Source organism: Phyllobates terribilis, unplaced genomic scaffold (genome assembly GCF_046119375.1).
Source record: "Phyllobates terribilis strain yellow unplaced genomic scaffold, ASM4611937v1 Scaffold_2__4_contigs__length_985480577, whole genome shotgun sequence".
Classification (NCBI taxonomy): domain Eukaryota; kingdom Metazoa; phylum Chordata; class Amphibia; order Anura; family Dendrobatidae; genus Phyllobates; species Phyllobates terribilis.
The window spans coordinates 382329923-382355068 of record NW_027362762.1 but is presented as its reverse complement, the minus strand read 5'-3'; the positions used below and the strand labels follow the sequence as shown (position 1 = coordinate 382355068).

The following is a 25146-nucleotide window of genomic DNA, read 5'->3' as shown; positions in this document are numbered from 1 at the left end:
TACAATCTAGCAAAAGGTCACACAATTTCAGTGCACAATTTCAACATGAGCGGGGGGGATCAGAGGATGCGACAAGGACTGGAAGAATGACGGTGAAGAATGAAAGGGCCGTAGAAGTGAGCGGTAAGGTGAGTATAAGCATTTTTATAATTTCTTTAACCTTTTGATTGACCTTTTTAGTTCCGAAAAATAGCAGCCAGCGACTGCCATTTTGCTGGATCTGCGCAGAAACTAATGACTGAAAATCATAATTTTTGCCAATGCGGATTTTCATAAATTTCGAGTAGATTTCAATTCCACTCCAATTTTCGCTCATATAATGGTAGTCTCTAACAGGTTTACCTGGAAACAGACATGTATCTTGACATTGAAGTGTCATTGAATTGAATTTGATGTCTTGTAGTTTTCCCTGATCTTGACCAAAATGTATCTGCTCACTCAGATAACCTTCTTACACTTTTTAACTATATACTGTAATACTGTAACACAGAACAAATGGTGTCTAACATCCAAACCAATGTTCCCTTGAGACAACTTTAACAATAAAGCTTTCTTTCACTACATGTCCTTTGAAATTATGTTGGCGGTCTTATAAATTACATGAAATGCAATTCAAAAATTTTGAATTTTGTTCATAGTGAATGCTTTATCCTTATTTGTTAATATGCTTTCTGAAGCCAAGCAACAGTTAAGATGTAGAAATTTAAGCCAAGACATGTAAAATGTCAGTCACAATTTCTATATTTGCAGTGAGATTAGAGACTTGTACATTTGTTATTTTGCCAAACACCCTGAAAACACTGTGTGTCACCCTGGCCTGGATGCCACATATATAATAAAGCTGTGTCTGAGAGCAAGGGGGAGGTTCTCTAGTCAGGGGAACATTAGCATGCAATACCTCCTGTGTCAGGCCAGTAGGGGGAGCAGGCTGCCCCTATAAAATCTGGAACTGGGGGCAGGGTTAGTAAGAACAGGACAACCTGTCTCTGGACTGAGAGGTGTCCCAGAGCAGAGAGGGACAGTTGTGTTGCACTCTAAGAGGACGTGAGGCAGTAGGAAAGCCACAAGCCAGGGACAAAGGCGAAGTGAGCCTGTCCTGGCAGACAAAGAACCAAATTTACCAGACTTTGGTGTCTGAGGCTGTGAGGATTCCATGTCCTACAGCAGATAACCAGTTCGCAGGGGACTGTATGTTCCTTGCCCTAAGAAGCCCGGAGGTTCCGCCACAGCAGAAGAAACCAGCAGAGCCATACCAGGCCGGGAGTAGGAAGGGACCCACGTTGCAAACCATACGGGCGAGAGGACACGGTGAGCTCGGGACCGTGGGCTGTTACCCTACAAGGAGGAGATAGCCAGAAGGAGCGCAGAGAGCACGGTAGGCCTACACCCTCACCCTGACCAGGGCCAATTTCCCATTTGCTCTCAGACATCCAGGTCCCCTCCTAGCCAGGACTGTTTGTGGGTCAGTTCACCTGTTCTAGTAAAGACCCTGGACTGCAACCTGTTGTCTGTGTGCTCCTTGCTCCTCCAGCACTAACGGTACTGGGACGCCCTACACCATCACCCCCATCTTCCATTATACTGCCCTGGGGCCGCACTCTTCCCGTGGGGAGTCACACCACCCCAGCTGCATACATCATCAGCCCCAGTGGTCTACCTGGCAGCGGCGGTTCGCACTGACCGCAATCCACGGGTGGCGTAGTCAGACATACCAACAGCGCATCACAGACTACCACCAGTCTGACCACCCTGAGCCACAGAACCGGGTAGCCACTACTACCCCCATCGTTCGCCTATTGCCCGGATCCGAGTGCCCCACGGCCCAGGGGGCGAGTCAACTGCATCACAGCATGCTACACTGAACAGATGGACAGATCAGGGATGTGGCCATTTATCACATTTGGGACTAGATGATGAGGGAGAAGAACAACATTTTACCATGCTCAAAGTGAGGCCATAAAGAATAACAGGAAAAATGTTTTTATATACAGTTAGGTCCAGAAATATTTGGACAGTGACAGAATCTTTGTGATTTGGCCTCTGCATGCCACTATTTTTGATTTAAAATGAAACAACTGTGATGCAATTAAAGAGTAGAATTGCAGGTTTAATAAAAGGCTGTAGACAAGCAGCTGGCAGAATCCTGGATAGGAGGCGCTGAGAGGATTAAATAGACGAATATTTGGGTCCAGGTTTGTTAAGAATGACTAGATGAGATGGACTAGTCATTCCCACCTTCCAATCCAGGAGATGCAGCTGATTTAAAAGGGCAGCTGAGTTGTTCATTCCTTGTCTGGGAGTAAAGGTGCAAAGACTTCTGGTATTTGGGTCTGTGTATGCAAGGTGGAGGACCTGTGTATGTTGCTTAGACTCATCAAGAGGACTTTGAATATTGAGCAGCTGAACCAATCTGTTTCTCAAACTGCTGTATGGACTTTTAGTTTTGTTATTACTTTCTGCTGGAAGTTTATGAAGTTAATAAACCTTCCTGTTTGGACAAGAAACTGTGTGCCTGTTTGAATGCTGCCTAGGGCCTACCTGAGCAAATCCCTACAAAAATATCCTGTGAAACATTTAGGAATTGCAACCATTTTCTTTAAAGCCTCCTCATTTCAGGGGCTCAAAAGTAATTGGACAAATTAACTTTACCGTAATTAAAATGTTAATTTTTAGTACTTTGCAATGAATTTGGATGCAATGACTGCCTTAAGTCTGGAAGCCATGAACTTCACCAAACGCTGAGTTTCCTCCTTTGTGATGCTTTGCCAGGCCTTTACTGCAGCTGACTTCAGTTATTGCTTGCTTTGGGGCCTTTCTGCATTAATATTTGTCTTAAGCATGTGAAATGGGGTTGAGATTTGTTGATTGACTTGACCATTGCAGAAAATTCCACTTTTTTGCCTTAAAAAACACTTGGGTTGCTTTTGCAGTATGTTTTGGGTGTGAAGCGCCATTTAATTAACCTTGCTGCATTTGGTTAAATCTGAGCAGAAAGTATAGACCTGTGCACTTAACAATTCATCGGATGCTTCTGTCTTCAGTCACATCATCAACTCATAGACTTAGATACTGAAACACTTATTTCCTGGAGAGTGTTCTTCACTTAGGACCAATGAAGAAAAAAGGATTTTCCAGCACTTCCATCCATAAAATGTATCTTTTTATTAGAAATTAACTTAAAACAGGAGGTTCCATCATGAGGAAAAAACCTTAGGCGTTTCTGGCACTGGCGTACACGATGCCCTTAGTCATAGAAATATGCACAGAATCTTAGGAATTCTGTTTTAAACTATGAACAACCAATGGCAATGCTTATCACAAATACAATTAAATATGCATGTATACTGCTGCCCCGGCCGCCCTTATCACAAGTGACATAAAATAGTAATTCCTTGACCTGAAAAAAAGCAACATGTCAAATTACATCTCTATTCACACTGCAAGCCAAAAACTGCATGTGATAATTTTCAAAACTGATCTCATATGAAGTTGAAAACTCATATTAGGAACTTGAAAAAGAAAAAAGCTTGATCTGAACTGCGCTTCAAAGCAAATATCTGAGGAAAGAAAAAACAAAAAACCTAGTTTAAACTAGGTTTACTGGGTTATTCACAATGCAAGCAAAAACCCCAATTAACAAAAACTACATAGATAGCAGGTTTAAAATATAAGACAATGTATATAAAATAATCATTCAGAAAAATATATGTATAGTGGTGCATGCATGAACAATAAGAATTGCAAAAATAGCTTTTTAGATATAAATCATGCAAAAAATTAAAACGAAAAGAAACCATGTGATGATTTTCAAAATGGAACTCATATGAAGTTGAAAGTAATAATAATAATAATTTTGATTTATATAGCGCCAACATAATCCGCAGCACTTTACAAGTAAACGGGCACATGTACAGACAATAAATTCAATACAAAGTAAAACAGTTTAAATAGTTACATTAGGAGTGAGGTCCCTGCTCGCAAGCTTACATTCTACAAGGAAATGGGGGGACACAATAGGCGAAAAGTGCTTCATATTTCAGGTCTAGCAATTATAATAAATAGGGATTTCCTTTCATATAAGGCTGCATTATCCGGTCATCAGCTAGCAGTTATTGTGTGCATGGAGGGTGTGGAGACAAATGTATAGTAGGATGCAGATTCTGAATAATATTTAGAAGGAGGGGACAGGGGAAAGTTAGTTTACTGAGTAGCTGAGGTGGTAGGCTTGTTTAATGTTTTTTATACATTTTTAAAGCGCGTTTGAAGACATGGGGGCTAGGTATCAGTCGGATTGTCGTGGGAAGTGCATTCCAGAGAACTGGCGCTGCACGAGAGAAATCTTGGAGACGGAGGTGCAAGGTTCAGATTATGGGGGATGTTAGTCTTAGGTCATTTGTAGAATGGAGCGCATGTGTAGAACGATAGACAGATATGAGAGAGGAGATATAAGGCGGTGCAGAACTATGGAGAGCTTTGTGGGTGAGAGTAATGAGTTTATATTAGAGTCTGTAGCGAATGGGTAAACAGTGTAATGACTGGCACAAGATGGAGGCATCGGTGAAGTGGCTGGACAGAAATACAACCCTGGCGGCCGCATTCAAGACTGATTGGAGAGGAGAAAGTTTGGTGAGAGGGAGACCGATCAAAAGAGAGTTGCAGTAGTCCAGACAAGAGTGAATAAGAATGACAGTAAGAGTTTTGGCAGTTTCAAAGGTGAGAAAATGTCGAATTCTGGAGATGTTTTTAAGATGCAGGTGACAAGAGCAGGTGAGTGATCCGATATAGGGAGTTAAGGAAAGTTTAGTTTTGAATATGACCCCAAGGCAGCTGGCATGCTTCTTGGGAGTTATGGTTGAACCCTCCAAGGTAATTTAAATGTTAGGTAGAATTAGGTTAGTAGAGGGGAGAAACACTAGGAATAAAACTAGGAAGAAGTTCAGTTTTGGAGAGATTCAATTTAAGATAGAGGGAGGACATGATGTTAGAGACAGCAGACAGACAATCCTTGGTATTTTGTATTAGGGTAGGGGTGATTTCAGGAGAGGAAGTATATAATTGGGTGTCATCAGCACAGAGATGGTACTGGAACCCAAATCTGCTGATTGTTTGTCCAATAGGGGCAGTGTATAGAGAGAAGAGGAGGGGGCCTGGGACTGAGCCCTGCGTAAACCCGATAGTAAGGGGAAGAGGAGAGAAAGAGGAGCCGACAAAAGATACAGTGAAGGAGCGGTCAGAGAGATAGGAGGAGAACCAGGAGAGAACAGTGTCCTTGAGGCCTATAGAACAGAGCATAGTGAGGAGGAGCTGGTGATCCACAGTGTCAAATGCGGCAGAGAGATCCAGGAGAATGAGGAGGGAGCAGTGACCTTTGGATTTAGCTGTTATTAGATCATTAGAGACTTTAGTGAGGGCAGTTTCAGTGGAGTGTAAAGAGCGGAAACCAGATTGTAGAGGGTTGAGGAGAGAGTTATCTGAGCGATAGTGGATTAGACAGGAGTTGACCAAGCGTTCCAGAAGTTTAGAGATGAATGGCAGATTAGAGACAGGTCTGTAGTTAGCAGTGCAGTTCTGGTCCAGGAATGGCTTTTTTAGTAAAGGGGTTATGATGGCATGTTTAAATGAGGAAGGAAAGATACCTGAAGAAATAGAGAGGTTAAATATTTTAGTCAGGTGAGTGGTGACCACCGGTGAGAGGGACTGCAGGAGATGTGAGGTAATGGGGTCACTGCTGCAGGTTGTAGGCCAAGAAGAAGCGAGGAGCTGGGTAACTTCTTCTGTGGCAGGCTCAAAGAAGGCAAGTGAGCTTGAAGTGCGGCAGGGAAGGGGATCCAGGCACTGGGGAGATTGGGCTGAGATGTCCTGATGGATGTGGTTGATCTTTTCTAGGAAATAAGTGAGGCAGATCCTCACTGCTGAGGTTGGTGATGGGGGCCTGTGCTTTAGGTGTCAGGAGGGAGTTTAAGGTTTCAAAAAGTCGTTTTGGATTGTTGGACAGTGAAGTGATGAGGGTGGTGAAGTAGGATTGTATGGCCCGATGAAAAGGCAGAGTTATAGGTTTTGAGCATGAATTTATAGTGGATGAATTCTTCTGTTAAAAGTGATTTTCTCCACTGACGCTCAGCACACCTTGAGCAACGCTGAAGAAAGCGTATTTGAATCGTGTGCCAGGGCGGCCGTTGTCTGTGTCGGGTCTTTCTGCATATAGCAGGTGCTACTTCATCTAGGGCACTCTTCAGTGTATTATTGTAGTGTGACAATGCTAAGTCTGGACAGGAGACAGAGAAGATGGGAGCTAAAGAAGTGTGTAGATTGTCCATAAGCTGCTTGGTATTAACGGTACGTGTATTCCGATAAGTGTGGTAAGTGGGAGTGTCCCGGGTGAGGAGACAGTTCTTGACAGAGAAGGAAAGAAGATTGTGGTCTGAGAGCGGGAGAGTTAGTAAAATCATGCAGCGAGCGGAGACGGGAGAAGACCAGGTCCAGAGTATTCCCGTCTTCATGCGTAGGAGAGTTGGTGAATTGTGAGAGGCCGAATGAGGAGGTAAGAGAAAGTAGATGAAAGGCAGATTGGGAGAGGGGATCATCGATGGGGATGTTAAAGTCTCCCATGATGAGGGTGGGGATGTCACAGTATAGAAAGTGAGGAAGCCAGGTGGCAAAGTGATCCAGGAACTGATGGGAGGAGCCTAGAAGGCAATACATAACCGCCACTCGCAGGGAGAAGGGTTTGAAGAGTCTGATGGTGTGGACTTCAAAGGAACGGAATGTAAGTGAGGGAAACGGGGGAATGACCTGCAAAGCACATTGTGATGAAAGGAGCAAACCAACACCTTCACCCTTTCTGTTCATGCTCTGGCGGTATGTGAAAATTTCAGCCCACCAAATGAGACAGCAGCAGTAGCAGTGGTGTCTGACTGCTGGATCCAGGTTTCTGTAATAGCCAGAAGGTTCAGGGAATTAGAGAGGAAAAAATTGTGAATGTAAGTTAGTTTGTTACACACAGACCTTATGTTCCAGAGAGTACAATGGAAAGTGATAGGAGAGGGCAAGCACTAAATGTTAATAAGATTAGCAGGGTTTCTATATGCAGCTGGAGGAGAGTAGTGTATGCTGGTGGAGGGAGACCCAAGGTTGGGGGAGAAGGAGAAAAAAGAGAAAGAGCAGGTGGTGCAATGATTTGTATGAATGTTTTGAGTGCTGTATGGAGATAGTGGATGGTTTGGAGTGGGTGAGAAATGTCAGTAGAGCCTCAGAGTTCTACATGGGAGAGGGGAGAAGGGAGGGGTGGTTATTTAGAGAGTGCACAGAATGTGTTAAAGGGCGGGAGAGTTGTGAGAAGGCAGAAGTTAAAACATATAAGAAGCAGAGTAATATGACCGATACATAGTGCAGTACAACTGACCAAGAAGCATGTTTGTTTGAATATCTTATGCACCTTACCTATCTCCTGCCCAACTGCCATGTATAACTGCTTATTAAAAAACACTTTAAACTATTGCGCGCGTGACTAGCACGCGTGCTACCCCTAGCCAGGGCTGAAGATATATGAAATGAAATATCTGCTGGAGACTCCAGCAACAATTTGCCACATTGAATAATTATCCAATTAGTTCAAAGCCAGAGCTAGCATTGCTATGCAGGATAAACAAACCAGTGTAGAACAGATAGGCCATAAAACAGTGAAGGAGATAGCTTTGAACACTTTAAAACAAAAAAACACAGGAGTTTTTTTCAATACCATGTAAAAAATCTTGCTTGAAAATATGGGTATGTTCACCCTTATCAGATAGCACACACACAGAAGCATGAGCAAATACCATGTAAAAAATCTTACTAGAAAATATGGGTCTGTTCACGCTTATCAGATAGCACACACACGCAAGGATGAGTAAATACCATGTAAAAAATCTTACTAGAAAATATGGGTCTGTTCACGCTTATCAGATAGCACACACACGGAAGGATAAGTAAATACCTGTGTAAAGAAGAGAGGAGAGAAGAGTATCAGCTTCACGACGTGTATAACTGCTTATTAAAAAGCACTTTAAACTATTGCACTTAAAATCTATTGCACGTGTGACTAGCACGTGTGCTACGCTTAGCTAGGACTGAAGATATATAATGAAAGTACATATACTGAAGTATATACAAAGTACATGTACTGAAAGTACATATTAGAAACCTGAAGAAGAAAAAAGCTTGATCCAAACTATATTAAAAAATATGAGATCAATATTGAAAAGGAAATTGTATGAGGAAATTAATTTCACAGTACTCCTGCTCTGAAAATGGCAATTGATGGGGGTCATGTGAATAGACCGTTTAACCCCCACCAATTGTAGCGTTTTACAATTGGAGGGTGCAGATGAACAGATCTGTTCACATGCTCATCTACCATATGCTAATTATAAAAAAAAAACATCATACAGAGATATTTATGCTCAGGACCCTAGAAAATAATTTGGCAAACTCAAGCAATTAATCTCCTTCTAATGTCCGTCTGGCCGTAGCTTCCTCTAGAAATACCTCCAACGTGAAAGGAGTTCTCTGATAAGATACTTATATTTGGAAATCATTATTGGAGAGTCCTATTCAGGCTATTTTATGAACATGCCTGTGCCTATCTTTCTGCCACTGGACAATACCACGACCTAGGAAAATCACATGTAAAAGCAGTAATCTTTTGATTGCTCAGCTCAGCAGCTCATGTCTAGATCGGCAGAGCCTCTGAGCTCAGTGATAGGCCGAAGTGCTGTTGTCGTGATGTCGCCACTGCATCCTATGCTCAATCACCAGAGCTGCACTGGTAGACACAGTGCTGGACTGCCGGTGAGTAAGTAAAGTGCATTTTGTTTTCTTACAACAATCTAAGCCAGCAGGCAAGTTTTCTGAAAGGGGACAACTCATTTAATTATATACATGTACTGTAAAATGGTGTGCCATTGGCAAAAGGGCGCAGATGTGAGTAGTGACAATCTAACAGCACTGTAGCAATACTAAATAAATACAATCACGAGTGGCATATTTCATGAACCATGGCGTGCCAAAATACTATAAGTGTTCTGCATAGCTATATAATAATAATTCAATTGTCAATCCACATACATACTTAGTTATTGGGATTTAGCAATGTTTGTAGGCAAACTCTTAACTACAGCTGAGACAGACCATGACCTTTCTGCCTGATTTAATATCATTCTTAACACTGAACTATTTGGTTTGATTTTATACTGATATATTTTGTGACTTTCTGATCCAGGATCTGATATTGGTACTTATGAAAAGACTGAAAAGTTTGTTAGTTACCGCACTTGAATTATGCAGAAACACAAAATTCTAGCTTTAATGAGACATACTGAAATGACGAGCCACATTCTTTGCGGAATGAGATGACGTTTTCAGGGTGGGGCTTGGCAGTGACGTCATGCACCGCCCGCGATGGGCACTCTGACATCAGCTGTCGGCCCCTGATAGGCTGGTGGCTCTCTACTCCACAATAAATTTTTACAGAATGTGTGTCCAAAGATATACAACTGAAAAAAGCACTGGTATTGGTGGGCCCTCAGACTCCCTTGACTGGGAAAGAGTCCTCTCAGAATGTAGCCTTACGGGCCGCATGTGACCCTTGGGCTGCATATTTGAAGCCCCGTTCTATAATACTGCAGATAAACAGTAGCTTATAGCCTTATGTAAACATGCAGCCACATGCAATGTATGCAGCTTAATACATTTAATACATTGTAATTCTCAAACCTAGTATACATATTGTCAAAAATTCCAAATATTGGTGCCTTTAAATAGTGGAAAATAGAAGAAATATAACATAGAAGACAAAGACATGTAAGTACAAAATATAAAAGAAAAAAAGGCTGCACTCACCATAAGTGTTTTGGCTGCTTTATGAAATACAAAATAGTAGCTCACATCATATGGGCGGACATTGGTATATTTAGCAAGTCTATAGCTTACTATTGATACTAAAGATATGTACAGGATAATAAAATCTTTTGAAATTCAAAATTGCCAGGTTGAACAAATTTTTCTCAAAAAACGTAATTTGCAGCAAATCGATTTGCACCGAATCGCAATACTGCAAAGCTTTTGATTGCCTGAAAAATACTTTTTTAACACACTGAGGTCTACTAGGACCATATGGGACCTCTTTCGAGCTCTTTAATGCAAATACAGCTGGCTATAGGCAAACAGATTGTAACTGGTAGTAACCAACTACATATTTTTTAGGCTACTTGTAAATTAGGTTAAAATTATTTGTTTTTGGCAGTAGATGCCTGCCTTGCTGGTATTTATACAAAGGTACTACAAAAGGAAGAAGCTATGGCTTTTTTCCAAGGGGTGGTCGGAAACTATCCTTGTTTTGAGTTTACCAAGAGCTTTTTTCTTTGATAAATTAAGAAGCATCAGCTTTTTTACAATCCATCCAAAATGTATCCCTTTATTTAAAGAGCAGAAACAGGTGTGCTGTTTTGAAAGTGAAAAGGCAGTGGCGTGAAAATATTATCCCTTGTTGGAATGACTATACAACTACAATGGATTTTTATAAAATTTGTACAAAAATTATGTATTTTAGGGAATAAAAACAGGTGAGCTGTTTTCAAAGTGAGGAAGCAATGACTTATCAACAAGCCATGATAAAACTATCATATTTGTGGAGCCATTTTAAGTTTGCGTAACCTGAAAATAGTACACTTCCCGGCAGCAGTAGAGCAAAGCTATACACCAGCCTGGACAATAGCAACAATTATGCAAAATGGTAACCTTTTTTTAATGTTTTATTTTTTTTAATGCTACATTGTTAGGTAGGTACATGTAGGTTCAAATCCAGAAAGGAACGTGCAGCAACATCATACGGTATTGTCATAGCCAAATTAGACTAGTAAAACAGGTATTCCAAAATTTAAATGTTGACTTTTTTTTTTTTTATAGATTAGAGATTTCCTGTGGGGGAAAAAGGAAACTACTGTATATCTTTACTAAAGAAAGTAAAATATGAGAATATTTTTTACAATAGCCAGAAACTGTTAATATGCAAAAAAAATGCAAACTAGCCTCAAATGTCCTCCCAAAAATGTATTTCCCGCATTTATATGCAGTTTTCTTGGTGGTGTATGAGATAGAAGACTGACTAAAAGATGAAAACAGCCTGGTGCACTTATAACCTGTAAGAAACTGTAATTTATTATTATTCAATTCTAAATTGTAAAATTGGTTCCTTGAATCAAATGAGATTATTTAATCTATGGAAAGTGGATGACCCTAGAGCTGTGTGTCTTTCCCTTGCATTTACCTCCAAACCTTGGTGATGTTTCCAACTGTTCATCAGTACATAGGAATGTTTTCTCACTTGGTCACCAGGGATATAGGTTTTCAAGAGAAAACATTTTTAATGTACCTCTACCAGTGTGTTATTCTGCTCTAAATCGTCTAGGCTTTTAGTGACTGTGTCTACCATCAATTCAGAGGAACCTCCAGTGTATAACCCAATGGAGATCTACAAAACACATTATTGCTGTGCCATCTCTAAACTAACAATTGGAGAGACATCAAAAATAATTTATTTGACTGAAGTTGATATGTTGTAAGTACCAACCAAGCTACATTGTTCATGTATAATTACATGTGTAAAACTACATCTAACAGAGAATTTCTGTCCACTTTTACTGCATTCCGTAAATTGTGATGATAATAATAATTATAAAAATAAGTCACTGCTGTGGGGCTGATGTGGCTACTTAGTACATATGTCTCTTATTATATGCTGGAGTCATGCATTGTAAAGTATCATTATTAGAGATGAGCAAATTGATTTGATGCAAATCAACTTTTTGTCAAATTTCCTGAAATTACCAGGTCCCAGAAAATATAAACAATTTGAGTCTTCATTCATGCAAATGAACAAAAAAATGCCTGGCACCATTTTACACAATGCCGAAGATTGCATCAGTCAGTTAAGGCTTTCTTAACCTCAGACACAGCTGCACCACGGGCTTCCCTACAATGCCTTGCATCACATCACACGTTATTGTCAATTAGGAGAGAGCCACTATAAAAGCTGAAGAAAGGAAAGGACCTGCAATTTTAGGGTGTCACAGGCTATAGAGAAGACCTCAAAGTCCAAAGCTCAATATTAGAGATAGGGTGAGGAAGGGCTAAAACAGTGGACAACTACCGCAAACAGAGAGAGGTGTACAACTGCAGCACTTTAAATAGAATATGCAAGTTTTAAGTCTGTGTATAAAATATAGATTCCATTGATAAGAGGAGAGAGATAAGAGAGGTGCAAATAACAGCAGACTCAGTGTGATTGATCAGTGATATACTCAAGGAGGGTTTGGAACTTGTCCTGATGCCTGTGAATTAAACATTTTTTAATCATCCTTCAAAAACTTGAAAGGAGAATGCCAGTTTAAGGCCCTCAGCACCATTTTTTCTGCAGAAGAAAAAAAAATTAATTAGTGCTATTGAGTTTTTTAATTTATATGTGCAATTCTTTTTATGAAGGTGGTGAATAATTATTATTTTTAAGTGAAAAGAAAATTCCAAACAATATAAACATTAAAATGTGACTGTGTATATGTGACAAAAATTGTGTATATTTTTTGCACACTTTTTTACTAGTTAAAAAGATCCACCTGCGCCTGTTAACAAGTTAAATGCCGCTGTCAATCTCTGACAGCGATATTGAACACGCGACGGGCGGAAGAGCGTCACAAGACCTGCTAATCAGCGCCCATGTCACATGATCATGTGGTGCCGATGGGTTGTCTTGACAACAGTGAGGCTGCAGAAGACTGCGTGCCCGTCATTGTAAATCTCCTATGAACACTGGAGCATGGCTTGCGTTTTCTGCTACACCTAGCAATGCTATGTGTAAGCCAGGCAATCGGATGATTGCAGCTTCAAGTCTCTTAAAGGGACTATTGAAGCCAGTAAAAAGTCCCCCAAATTTTTTTTTACAATATTAAAAAAATTAAAAAAAACACCAAAGTTCAAATCACCCCCCTTTTGCCCCATTAAATATATATAGATAAAAAAAAACACATTTGGTATTGCCACATTCAGAATTGTCCCATCTATCAAAATATAAAGTATATCAATCCAAACGGTAAACAGCGTAACGAGAGAAAAAGTCAAGATACCGGAACTACGATTTTTTGGGCCGCCGCAACATTGCAATAATATGCAATAACAGGTGATGAAAACATTGTATCTACTCCAAAATGAAGTAAAATTGTCAGCTCTGGGTACAAAAATAAGCCCTCACTCAGCCCCAGATCTTAAAAAATGGAAATGCTATGGGTCTCGGAAAATGGCAGGTTTTTATTTTTCTAACATTTTTGGATTTTTTTTACCACTTAAATAAAAAAGAAGTAGAACCTATACATCTTTGGCATCTGCATACTCACTCGTACTGACATGGAGAATCATATTGGCAACTCAGTTTTAGCATTTAGTTAACAGGGTAAAATATCAAAACAAAAACCAGTTGTGGAATTGCACTTTTTTTGTAATTTCACCACACTTGGAATTTGTTTACCGTTTTCAAGTACACTACATGGTAAAATCAATGGTATCATTCAAAAGTAAAACTTGTCTCTCAAGAACAACCTGTCATAGGGTTATATTGACATAAAAATTAAAAAGTTATGGCTCTGGGAAAAAGAGGAGCAAAAAACGAAAGATGAAAAAGGGAAAATCGCAAGGTGGTGAAGGGGTTAAATTAAGATCTGGTGGAAAGAAGGGTGGTTATCAAAAACGCATCAAAATTGTGCATTTTTACTGCTGCGGTTTTCCTGCCAAGGGATGCAAAACTAGTGGAGACATTTTCTACATCCAAATACCCAACGTGTGCACATACCCTCAAATGTACAGTGATGGCACCTGCCTTCTAGCAGAGCAGCCCAAAACAGCTACTAGGGTACCAGCTCAAGGAGCATTGGCCTCTCTGCCCCCCGGCCAAGCCCGCCCCCCCCTGCCCCCCCCGCCTGCTAAACTGTATTATGCTTAGTGCCAGACCTAAGTGAGTGAAGCATGACATAAGGATTCCTAATGCTAATGTGTTTTACAAACCACCTCAGGCCCTGTGCTATTCATAACACAATTACATAAATGCACCAGAATTCGATCTCAATATGTGCCAAAAAACTGTCGTACATGACTTAAATTACATTTGTTATGAGTAGTGTTGAGCGATACCTTCCGATATCAGGAAATATCGTATCGGATTGGATCGGACCGATACTCAAAAAGTATCGGATATCGCCGATTCCGATACCGGAAACCAATGCAAGTCAATGGGACACTAATATCGGAATGAAAATAAACCCTTTCTTTCCTTGTAGGTTAATTCTACATGAAGGAAAACAACTAAGAATAATGTAGAATGTATTATGCGAAAAGCCGGCAATTCAGCAGCGGCATACACCGGTACCCGACAATTTACAACAGAAAGAATAGAGCTTCACACATAGATTAGATAGATAGAAACATGTCAGTCACATATATAAGAAGTACAGTGACAGTGTTGGTTACTGTACTTGTCATTTAGTGTAAAGGATTTATTTAAAAAAGTAATAGTGTTTTCATGCACCGTCTCTTTAAAAAAGCCGGCCGGCAATTCAGCAGCGGTACCCGACAATTTATAACAGAAAGAATAGAGCTTCACACATAGATTAGATAGATAGAAACATGTCAGTCACATATATATGAAGTACAGTGACAGTGTTGGTTACTGTACTTGTCATTTAGTGTAAAGGATTTATTTAAAAAAATAATAGTGTTTTCATGCACCGTCTCTTTAAAAAAGCCGGCCGGCAATTCAGCATCTGTACCCGACAATTTAGAATAGAAAGAATAGAGCATCACACATAGATTAGATAGATAGAAACATGTCAGTCACATATATATGAAGTACAGTGATAGTGTTGATTACTGTACTTGTCATTTAGTGTTAAAATAAAGGATTCATTTTAAAAAAAATTGGCGTGGGGTTCCCCTTAATTTTAGTCTCTAGTGGAGTTTAAGCAGACAGCTGGGGCAGAAGTTTGAAGCCTGGGAAGGGGGTAATACCCACGGAGCTTCCCAGGCTACTAATATCAGCCCCCAACTGAATACATAGCCTTTACTAGCTATTAAAATGGGGGACCCCCCCCAAAAAATGACGTGGGGTCCCCCCTAATTTAATAGCTAGCAAAGGCTAGGCAGACAGCTGGGGGCTGATATTAATAGCCCAGGAAGGGAGCCATGAATATTGGCCCCCTCCCAGGCTAGAAACACCAGCCGTCAGCCGCCCCAGAAATGGCGCATCGATAGGATGCGCCAATTCTGGCACTTAGCCTCGCTCTTCCCACTGCCCTGTAGCGGTGGCAGTGGGGTAATAGGGCTGGGGTTGATGTCAGCTTATAATGCCAACTGACATCAAGCCCAGGTTAGTAATGGAGAGGCGTCTATAAGACACCCCCATTACTAACCCCATAGTCAATGTTAAAAAAAAAAACACAAACACCCAGAATAAAGTCCTTTAATTGAAATAAACACACAATTCTTTATTGTTCTAAATTAAACCATACTTACCGTCACGCCCATTCCAGCTGAAGCCAGTGATCTCCTGCAATAAAAGAAAAATAATAAAGCAACATCATCCTTACCTTTCCATGGTTCCCACGACGGCTCCAGCTCTGCTACATCGAGATGACAGGCTGGACCGCAGCAGAACGCTGCCATTCAGCTTGCCATGCCGCAGACACTGAGAAGCGCAGGCATACTTGCGCTCCTCAGTGTCTATCTGTGACGGCATAAAGATGAGCCGACAATGAACTCAGCTCACCTCATGCACGTCACTGACAGCGTGGGAGAATTCTCACGCTGAAGCGCTGAGTGCAGGAGAATTTTCCCACGCTGTCAGTGACGTGCATGAGGTGAGCCGAGTTCATTGGACATGACCTCACCTCATGCATGTCACTGACAGTGTGGGAGAATTCTCACGCTGAAGCGCTGAGTGCAGGAGAATTTTCCCACGCTGTCAGTGACGTGCATGAGGTGAGCTGAGTTCATTGGACATGAACTCAGCTCATCTGGATGCCATCACAGAGAGACACTGAGGAGCGCAAGCATGCCTGCGCTTCTCAGTGTCTGCGGGATGACAGGCTGGATGGCAGCTGCGGTCCAGCCTGTCATCTCGATGTAGCAGAGCTGAAGCTGTCGTGGGATCCATGGGAAGGTAAGGATGAGGTTGGTTTATTATTTTTCTTTTATTGCAGGAGATCGTTGGCTTCAGCTGGAATGGGCGTGATCGTAAGTATGGTTTAATTTAGAACAATAAAGAATTGTGTCTTTATTTCAATTAAAGGACTTTATTCTGGGTGTTGTGTTTTTTTTAAATACTTTACTAGAAATTCATGGTGGCCATGTCTAATATTGGCGTGACCCCATGAATTTCGGGCTTAGGGCCAGCTGATAATGCCAAGCTGGCCTTAACCCCTTTATTACCCAGTGAGCCACCGCACCAGGGCCCTGGATGAGTTGGGTACAGTGCCAGAAGATGGCGCTTCTATGAACGCGCCATTTTCCGGGGCGGCTGCGGACTGCAATTTGCAGTGGGGGGGGGGCCCAGAAAGCTTGGGTCTCCCTGCGCTGCAGATTCCAGCCCCCAGCTGCCTAGTTGTACCTGGCTGGACACAAAAATAGGGCGAAGCTCCACGTCAATTTTTTTAAAATTATTTCATGAAATAATTTTTTAAAAAAAGGGCTTCCCTATATTGTTGTGTCCGGCCAGGTACAAATAGGCAGCTGGTGGTTGGGGGCAGCCCGTTCCTGCCTGCTGTACCTGGCTGGACACAAATATAGGGCGAAGCCCCACATCAATTTTTTTTTAATTATTTCATGAATTTCCTGGAATAATTAAAAAAAAATTGACGTGGGGCTTCGCACTATATTTGTGTCCAGCCAGGTACAGCAGGCAGGAACGGGCTGCCCCCAACCACCAGCTGCCTATTTGTACCTGGCCGGACACAACAATATAGGGAAGCCCTTTTTTTCTTTATTATTTCATGAATTTCATGAAATAATTTAAAAAAAAAATACGTGGGGCTTCTCCCTATTTTTGTGTCCAGCCAAGTACAACTAGGCAGCTGGGGGATGGAATCTGCAGCGCAGGGAGGCCCAAGCTTTCTGGGCCCCCCCCCCGCTGCAAATTGCAGTCCGCAGCCACCCCGGAAAATGGCGCGTTCATAGAAGCTGGATGCTGTACCTGGCGGGCATACAAAAATATGGCAAAGCCTACGGCAACATTTTTGGGAAAAATTAATTTAAAAATAAATAATAATTTAGGGACTGCATCTTTATTAACTCCTCAAATGTCATTTAGTGTTAAAATAAAGGATTTATTTAAAAAAAAATTGGCGTGGGATCCCCCATAATTTTAGTCTCTAGCGGAGGTTAAGCAGACGGCTGGGGCAGATGTTTGAATCCTGGGAAGGGGGTAATACCCACGGAGCTTCCAGACTACTAATATCAGCCCCCAGCTGAATACCTAGCCTTTACTAGCTATTAAAATGGGGGACCCCCCCAAAAAAATGACGTGGGGTACCCCCTATTTTAATAGCTAGCAAAGGCTAGGCAGACAGCTGGGGGCTGATATTAATAGCCCAGGAAGGGTGCCATGAATATTGGCCCCCTCCCAGGCTAGAAACACCAGCCGTCAGCCGCCCCAGAAATGGCGCATCCATAGGATGTGCCAATTCTGGCACTTAGCCTCGCTCTTCCACGCTGCCCTGGTGCGGTGGCAGGGGGTAATAGGGCTGGGGTTCATGTCAGCGCCAGCTGCCATGAAGCCCAGGTTAGTAATGATGGGCGTCTATAAGACACCCCCATTACTAACCTACAAAGTGTTAAAAAGAAAAAACACACTACACCCAGAAAAAAATAATCTATTTGAAATAAAACACACCATTTTATTTAATTCTTAGTTTACTAAAATAGTTACCTGTCCATGTTCCTGCGCTGATCTCCCATGCACAGCTGTCACATCTGGAGATGTGACAGCTGTCATTGCTGCTGTAAGCTCACACTGCCGGGAACACGTCCGCTCCCGGCAGCGGGAGCCCCTGACTGAGGTCACCGGAGTGCATTCAGTCAGCGCAGCTCCGGAGACCTCCTTTACGGCACTGCTGTACCGTGGGAATTTCTCACGATACAGCAGGGCCATAAAGGAGCTAACCGGAGCAGCGCTGCCTGAACTCTGGCGAACCCGCTTATGCAATGACGGGGCTGCTTTACGGCCCCGTCATTCTAGCGGCGGCGGCTGTTCAGAGCGGTCACATTCTATGTGGCTGCTCTGAACTGGAGATCTTCGTGGTACACTCGTGGACTACTACGGAGGGGTTAGGATAAGGTTGTGGTTTATTATTTTATACTTTATTACAGGAGATCGATGGCTTCGGGGAATTAGGTGTCTAGGTGAGTATAGGTGTAGTTTTTTATTTTTTACTTTATTTTAGGTGGCGATCGGCGTGGACAGGTAATGTATAAACTAATTTATTGTAGATAACCACTGGCCACCAATGACATGTATTTAAAATTTATTGGGGACACAGTAGGGCAATTTAAATAGCAGGATCAGGCTGATGGGAACTACTGCTCCCATCGAGCTGATCCTGCTGGCACGAGTGGACGGGGGACAGACATAGGCCGATGGGAGTAGTAGTGTCACATCGGCCTATGTCTGCCTGCACGCACACACCCCCAGACATCGCACAGACACCGCACACACCCGCAGACATCGCACAGACACCGCACACACTCGCAGACATCGCACAGACACCCCGCACACACTCACAGACACCCGCACACACCAATCATGACGGGCTGATCGTCTGGGAGGTGAGGCTGACCTGTGCGGCCGTGGGAAAGTTCATGTGAGTTCATGCAATGCAGTCAAGCATGAACTCACATGAACCCTCTGAGGGCACCACGGCGACTTCAAATGAACAGCTGATCGGCATCACCTGATACCTCAGCTGTTCATTTGAAATAACCGGCAGGAAAGCGCAGCACAGAACGGGAAAGCCGGCGGTGAAGTCTTTTCACTGTCGGCTTCCCCGCCCGGGTCCTTCGCTCCCCGCTCCTTGGTGCTGCGCTCCCCGCCAGGTCCTAACTTACGATCGGGATGGGAGGTGGCGAGGGTAGCGGAGGACCGGGGTGGGAGGCTGCGGGGAAGCAGTATGGGGCTGTGTGATTGTTTAAAAGCCGGCGGCTTTTTACCGCCCGCCGGCTTTTAAACAATCAGGAGAATTCTCTCACGCTGGGATGGCATTCTGATGACAGGCTGGATCTCAGCTGAGCGCTGCCATCCAGCTTGTCATCCTTCAGAGACACTGCAGAGCGCAGGCATTATGGGAACTTCCGATTCCGGTATTCGATATAGTAAAAGTATTGGAATTAAGTATCGGAATTCCGATACCGCGAATATCGGCCGATACCCGATATTTCAGTATCGGAATGCTCAACACTAGTTATGAGTTTTAAACACTTTTTGCAGGTCACTCGACAAGTTGCAAGTGGCATGACTTTAAAGTAAAGGAGCATGTCCAAAAACTGATACGGTTTAGAATGCAACAACGTGTGTAAAATATTGTCGTAAACTAAGTCAACCAATGGGTGACATAATGTCAGAAAAAAAAATCAAATTGAGTCCAATAGTGGGATGAATCACCCAGATATATAAACAGAGGTAAAGATACAAACTATATCACAGTTGGAATCCTGGTATACCACAATGATTAATCTAGCAGTTCTAACAAAAGTTTTTTTTAGATTTGAGACAAATAAAAAATATATATTTTTAACAGATTAGAATTTGAGTATTCCATATGTATATACACTGCTCAAAAAAATAAAGGGAACACTTAAACAACAGAATATAACTCCAAGTAAATCAAACTTCTGTGAAATCAAACTGTCCACTTAGGAAGCAACACTGATTGACAATCAATTTCACATGCTGTTGTGCAAATGGAATAGACAATAGATGGAAATTATTGGCAATTATCAAGACACACTCAATAAAGGAGTGTTTCTGCAAGTGGGGACCACAGACCATATCTCAGTACCAATGCTTTCTGGCTGATGTTTTGGTCACTTTTGAATGTTGGTTGTGCTTTCACACTCGTGGTAGCATGAGACGGACTCTACAACCCACAGAAGTTGCTCAGGTAGTGCAGCTCATCCAGGATGGCACATCAATGCGAGCTGTGGCAAGAAGGTCTGCTGTGTCTGTCAGAGTAGTGTCCAGAGGCTGGAGGCGCTACCTGGAGACAGGCCAGTACACCAGGAGATGTGGAGGGGCCCGTAGGAGGGCAACAATCCAGCAGCAGGACCACTACCTCCACGTTTGTGCAAGGAGGAACAGGAGTAGCACTGTCAGAGCCCTGCAAAATGACCTAAAGCAGGCCACAAATGTGCATGTGTCTGCACAAACGGTTAGAAACCGACTCCATGAGGGTGGTATGAGGGCCCGACGTCCACAGATGGGGGTTGTGCTCACAGCCCAACACCGTGCAGTACGCTTGGCATTTGCCCCAGAACACCAGGTTTGGCAAAGTCGCCACTGGCCCCTTGTGCTCTTCACAAATGAAAGCAGGTTCACACTGAGCACATGTGACAGACGTGACAGAGTCAGGAGACGCCATGGAGAGTGATCTGCTGCCTGCAACATCCTTCAGCATGAAGTGCTCTGCGCTGTGACTGCTCAGGAGAGAGCGCGGTGTAAAGACGTCACCACGCCCTCTGACCTGAGATGTCACAGTGCAGCAGACACGGAGGATGCAGGAGCTGCTGCGGAGGCATGGGGAGGGGTAAGTATTGTGCCGGGTGCCGGGGCCCTGAGCAAGTGGGCGCTGACACCGCTCTCCTCCGCTCACGGGTCCTATAGCGCGCGGGGTGCCCGACGGTGAGGGGCCACCCCGCCTGCTCAGGGCCCCGGCATTTGCCCGGGTGCGCCGGGTGCTGACACCGGCCCTGAGTACAGACCAAAAGTTTGGACACACCTCATTTAAAGATTTTTCTGGATTTTCTTGACTTTGAAAATTGTACATTCACACTGAAGGCATCAAAACTATGAATTAGCACATGTGGAATTATATACTTAACAAAAAAGTGTGAAACAACTGAAAATATGTCTTATATTCTAGGTTCTTCAAAGTAGCCACCTTTTGCTTTGATGACTGCTTTGCACACTCTTGGCATTCTCTTGATGAGCTTCAAGAGGTAGTCACCGGAAATGGTCTTCCAACAATCTTGAAGGAGTTCCCAGAGATGCTTAGCACATGTTGGCCCTTTTGCCTTCACTCTGCGGTCCAGCTCACCCCAAACCATCTCGATTGGGTTCAGGTCTGGTGACTGTGGAGGCCAGGTCATCTGGCGTAGCACCCCATCACTCTCCTTCTTGGTCAAATAGCCCTTACACAGCCTGGAGGTGTGTTTGGGGTCATTGTCCTGTTGAAAAATAAATGATGGTCCAACTAAACGCAAACCGGATGGAATAGCATGCCGCTGCAAGATGCTGTGGTAGCCATGCTGGTTCAGTATGCCTTCAATTTTAAATAAATCCCCAACAGTGTCACCAGCAAAGAACCCCCACACCATCACACCTCCTCCTCCATGCTTCACGGTGGGAACCAGGCATGTAGAGTCCATCCGTTCACCTCTTCTGTGTCACTCAAAGACACGGTGGTTGGAACCAAAGATCTCAAATTTGGACTCATCAGACCAAAGCACAGATTTCCACTGGTCTAATGTCCATTCCTTGTGTTCTTTAGCCCAAACAAGTCTCTTCTGCTTATTGCCTGTCTGTAGCAGTGGTTTCCTAGCAGCTATTTTACAATGAAGGCCTGCTGCACAAAGTCTCCTCTTAACAGTTGTTGAAGAGATATGTCTGCTGCTAGAACTCTGTGTGGCATAGACCTGGTCTCTAATCTGAGCTGTTGTTAACCTGCGATTTCTGAGGCTGGTGACTCGGATAAACTTATCCTCAGAAGCAGAGGTGACTCTTGGTCTTCCTTTCCTGGGGCGGTCCTTATGTGTGTCAGTTTCTTTGTAGTGCTTGATGGTTTTTGCAACTGCACTTGGGGACACTTTCAAAGTTTTCCCAATTTTTCGGACTGACTGACCTTTATTTCTTAAAGTAATGATGGCCACTTGTTTTTCTTAACTTAGCTGCTTTTTTCTTGCCATAATACAAATTCTAACAGTCTATTCAGTAGGACTATCAACTGTGTATCCACCAGACTTCTGCACAACTCAACTGATGGTCCCAACCCCATTTATAAGGCAAGAAATCCCACTTATTAAACCTGACAGGGCACACCTGTGAAGTGAAAACCATTTCCGGTGACTACCTCTTGAAGCTCATCAAGAGAATGCCAAGAGTGTGCAAGGCAGTCATCAAAGCAAAAGGTGGCTACTTTGAAGAGCCTAGAATAGAAGACATATTTTTAGTTGTTTCACACTTTTTTGTTAAGTATATAATTCCACATGTGTTAATTCATAGTTTTGATGCCTTCAGTGTGAATGTACAATTTTCAAAGTCATGAAAATACAGAAAAATCTTTAAATGAGAAGGTGTGTCCAAACTATATATATGCATATATATACACACAGTTGAAACCAGAAGTTTACATACACTATATAAAAAGACCATATGCATGTTTTTCTCAATATCTGACATGAAATCAGAATAAACCTTTCCTATTTTAGGTCAATTAGGATTACCACAATTTTTAGTATTTGCCAAATGCCATAATAATGAGATAGAATGTTTTAAGGCATTTTTATTACTTGCTGCAAAGTCAAAAATTTACATACATTTCATTAGTATTTGCTACCTTTGCCCTTAAACTGAATGACTTGGGTCAAACGTTTGGGATATCCTTCCACAAGCTTCTCCCAATAGTTGGTCGGAATTTGGGCCCATTCCTCCTGGCAAAGCTGGTGTAACTGATGCAGGTTTGTAGGTCGCCTTGCTCGCACCTGCCTTTTCAGCTTTGCCCATAAATTTTCAATAGGACTGAAATCAGGGTTTTGTGATAGCCACTCCAAAACATTGACTTTGTTATTGTTAAGCCATTTTCTTACCATTTTGGCAGTATGCTTCGGGTCGTGGTCCATTTGGAAGAGCCATTTCTGCCCAAGCTTTAACTTCCTGGCTGATGTCTTGAGGTGTTGCTTCAGTATTACCACATAATATTCTTTTCTCATGATGCCATCTACTTTGTGAAGTGCAGCAGTCCTTCCTGCAGCAAAAGAACCCCACAACATGGTGGTGTGTTTCACAGTTGGGATGGTGTTCGTAGGTTTCAAAGTTTCTCCCTCTTTCCTCCAAACGTAATGATGGTTATTATGCCCAAAAAGTTACATATTAGTTTCATGAGACCACAGGACATGTCTCCAAAGATTAAGGTCTTTATTTCTGTGTGTATTTACAAACATTAATCTCGCTTTTTTATGTTTTTTTGGAGTAATGGCATCTTCCTGGCAGAGTGGACTTTCAGCCCATGTTGATACAGTACTCATTTCATTGTGGATATTGACACAATCTTACCAGCTTCCACCATCATCTTCACAAGGTCTTTTGCTTTTGTCCTTGGGTTGACATGCACATACACTACCGTTCAAAAGTTTGGGGTCATTTAGAAATGTCATTATTTTTGAAAGAAAAGCACATTTTTTTTCAATGAAGCTAACATTAAATGAATCAGAAATACACTCTATACATTGTTAATGTGGTAAATGACTATTCTAGCTGCAAAAGTCTTGTTTTTATTGCAATATCTACATAGGTGAATAGAGGCCCATTTCCAACAACCACCACTCCAGTGTTTTAATGGTACATTGTGTTTGCTAACTGTGTAAGAAGGCTAATGGATGTTTAGAAAACCCTAGAAAACCCTTGCACAAGTATGTTAGCCCAGCTGAAAATGGTTTGGCTGATTTGAGAAGCTATAAAGTTGACCTTCCATTGAGCTAGTTGAGAATCTGGAGCATTACATTTGTTTGTTCTATGAAACTCTCAAAATGGCCAGAAAAAGATAACTTTCATGTGAAACTCGACAGTCTATTCTCGTTCTTAGAAATGAAGGCTATTCCATGAGAGAAATTGCCAAGAATCTGAAGATTTCCTACAACGGTGTGTACTACTCCCTTCAGAGGAGAGAACAAACAGGCTCTAACCAGAGTAGAAAGAGAAGTGGTAGGCCCCGCTGCACAACTGAGCAACAAGAAAAGTACATTAGAGTCTCTAGTTTGAGAAATCGACGCCTCAAAGCTCCTCAACTGGCAGCTTCATTAAATAGTACACGCAAAACGCCAGTGTCAACGTCTACTGCGAAGAGGAGACTCCGGGATGCTGGCCTTCAGGGCAAAGTGGCAAAGAAAAAGCCATATTTGAGACTCGCTAATAAAAGGAAAAGATTAATATGGGCAAAAGAACACAGACATTGGACAGAAGAAGATTGTAAAAAAGTTTTATGGACAGACGAATCAAAGTTTGAGGTGTTTGGATCACACAGAAGAATATTTGTGAGATGCAAAACAACTGAAAAGATGCTGGAAGAGTGCCTGACGCCATCTATCAAGCATGGTGAAGGTAATGTGATGGTCTGGAGTTCCTTTGGTGCTGGTAAAGTGGGAGATTTGGACAAGGTAAATGGGATTTTGAATAAGGAAGGTTATCACTCCATTTTGCAACGCCATGCCATGCCCTGTGGACACCGCTTAATTGGAGCCAATTTCATCCTACAACAGGACAATGACCCAAAGCACACCTGCAAATTATGCATGAACTATTTAGGGAAGCTGGTATTCTATCTGTAATGGAGTGGCCAGCGCAGTCCCCACATCTCAACCCCATTGAGCTGTTGTGGGAGCAGCTTGACCGTATGGTACGCAAAAACTGCCCATCAAGCCAATCCAACTTGTGGGAGGGGCTTCAGGAAGCATGGAGTGAAATTTCTCAAGATTACCTCAGCAAATTAACAGCTAAAATGCCAAAGGTCTGCAATGCTGTAATTGCGGCAATGGGAGCATTCTGTGACAAAAGCAAAGTTTGAAGGAGAAAATTATTCTTTCAAATAA

General features: G+C 42.5%; 1 protein-coding gene across 2 annotated transcripts in view; it reads right to left on the bottom strand.

Moving 5' to 3' along the window:
• Nucleotides 1-25146, bottom strand: part of LOC141211277 (pinopsin-like) — a 320801-nt gene that overhangs the window by 174593 nt on the left and 121062 nt on the right. The window contains exon 2 of one of the 2 annotated variants that reach the window (XM_073664808.1): nucleotides 7914-7975. The exons of the other annotated variant lie outside the window; for it this stretch is intronic. The gene's annotated coding sequence lies outside the window, so the exon portion shown is untranslated. The remainder of the gene's footprint in view (nucleotides 1-7913; nucleotides 7976-25146) is intronic. 2 annotated transcript variants of the gene reach the window in all.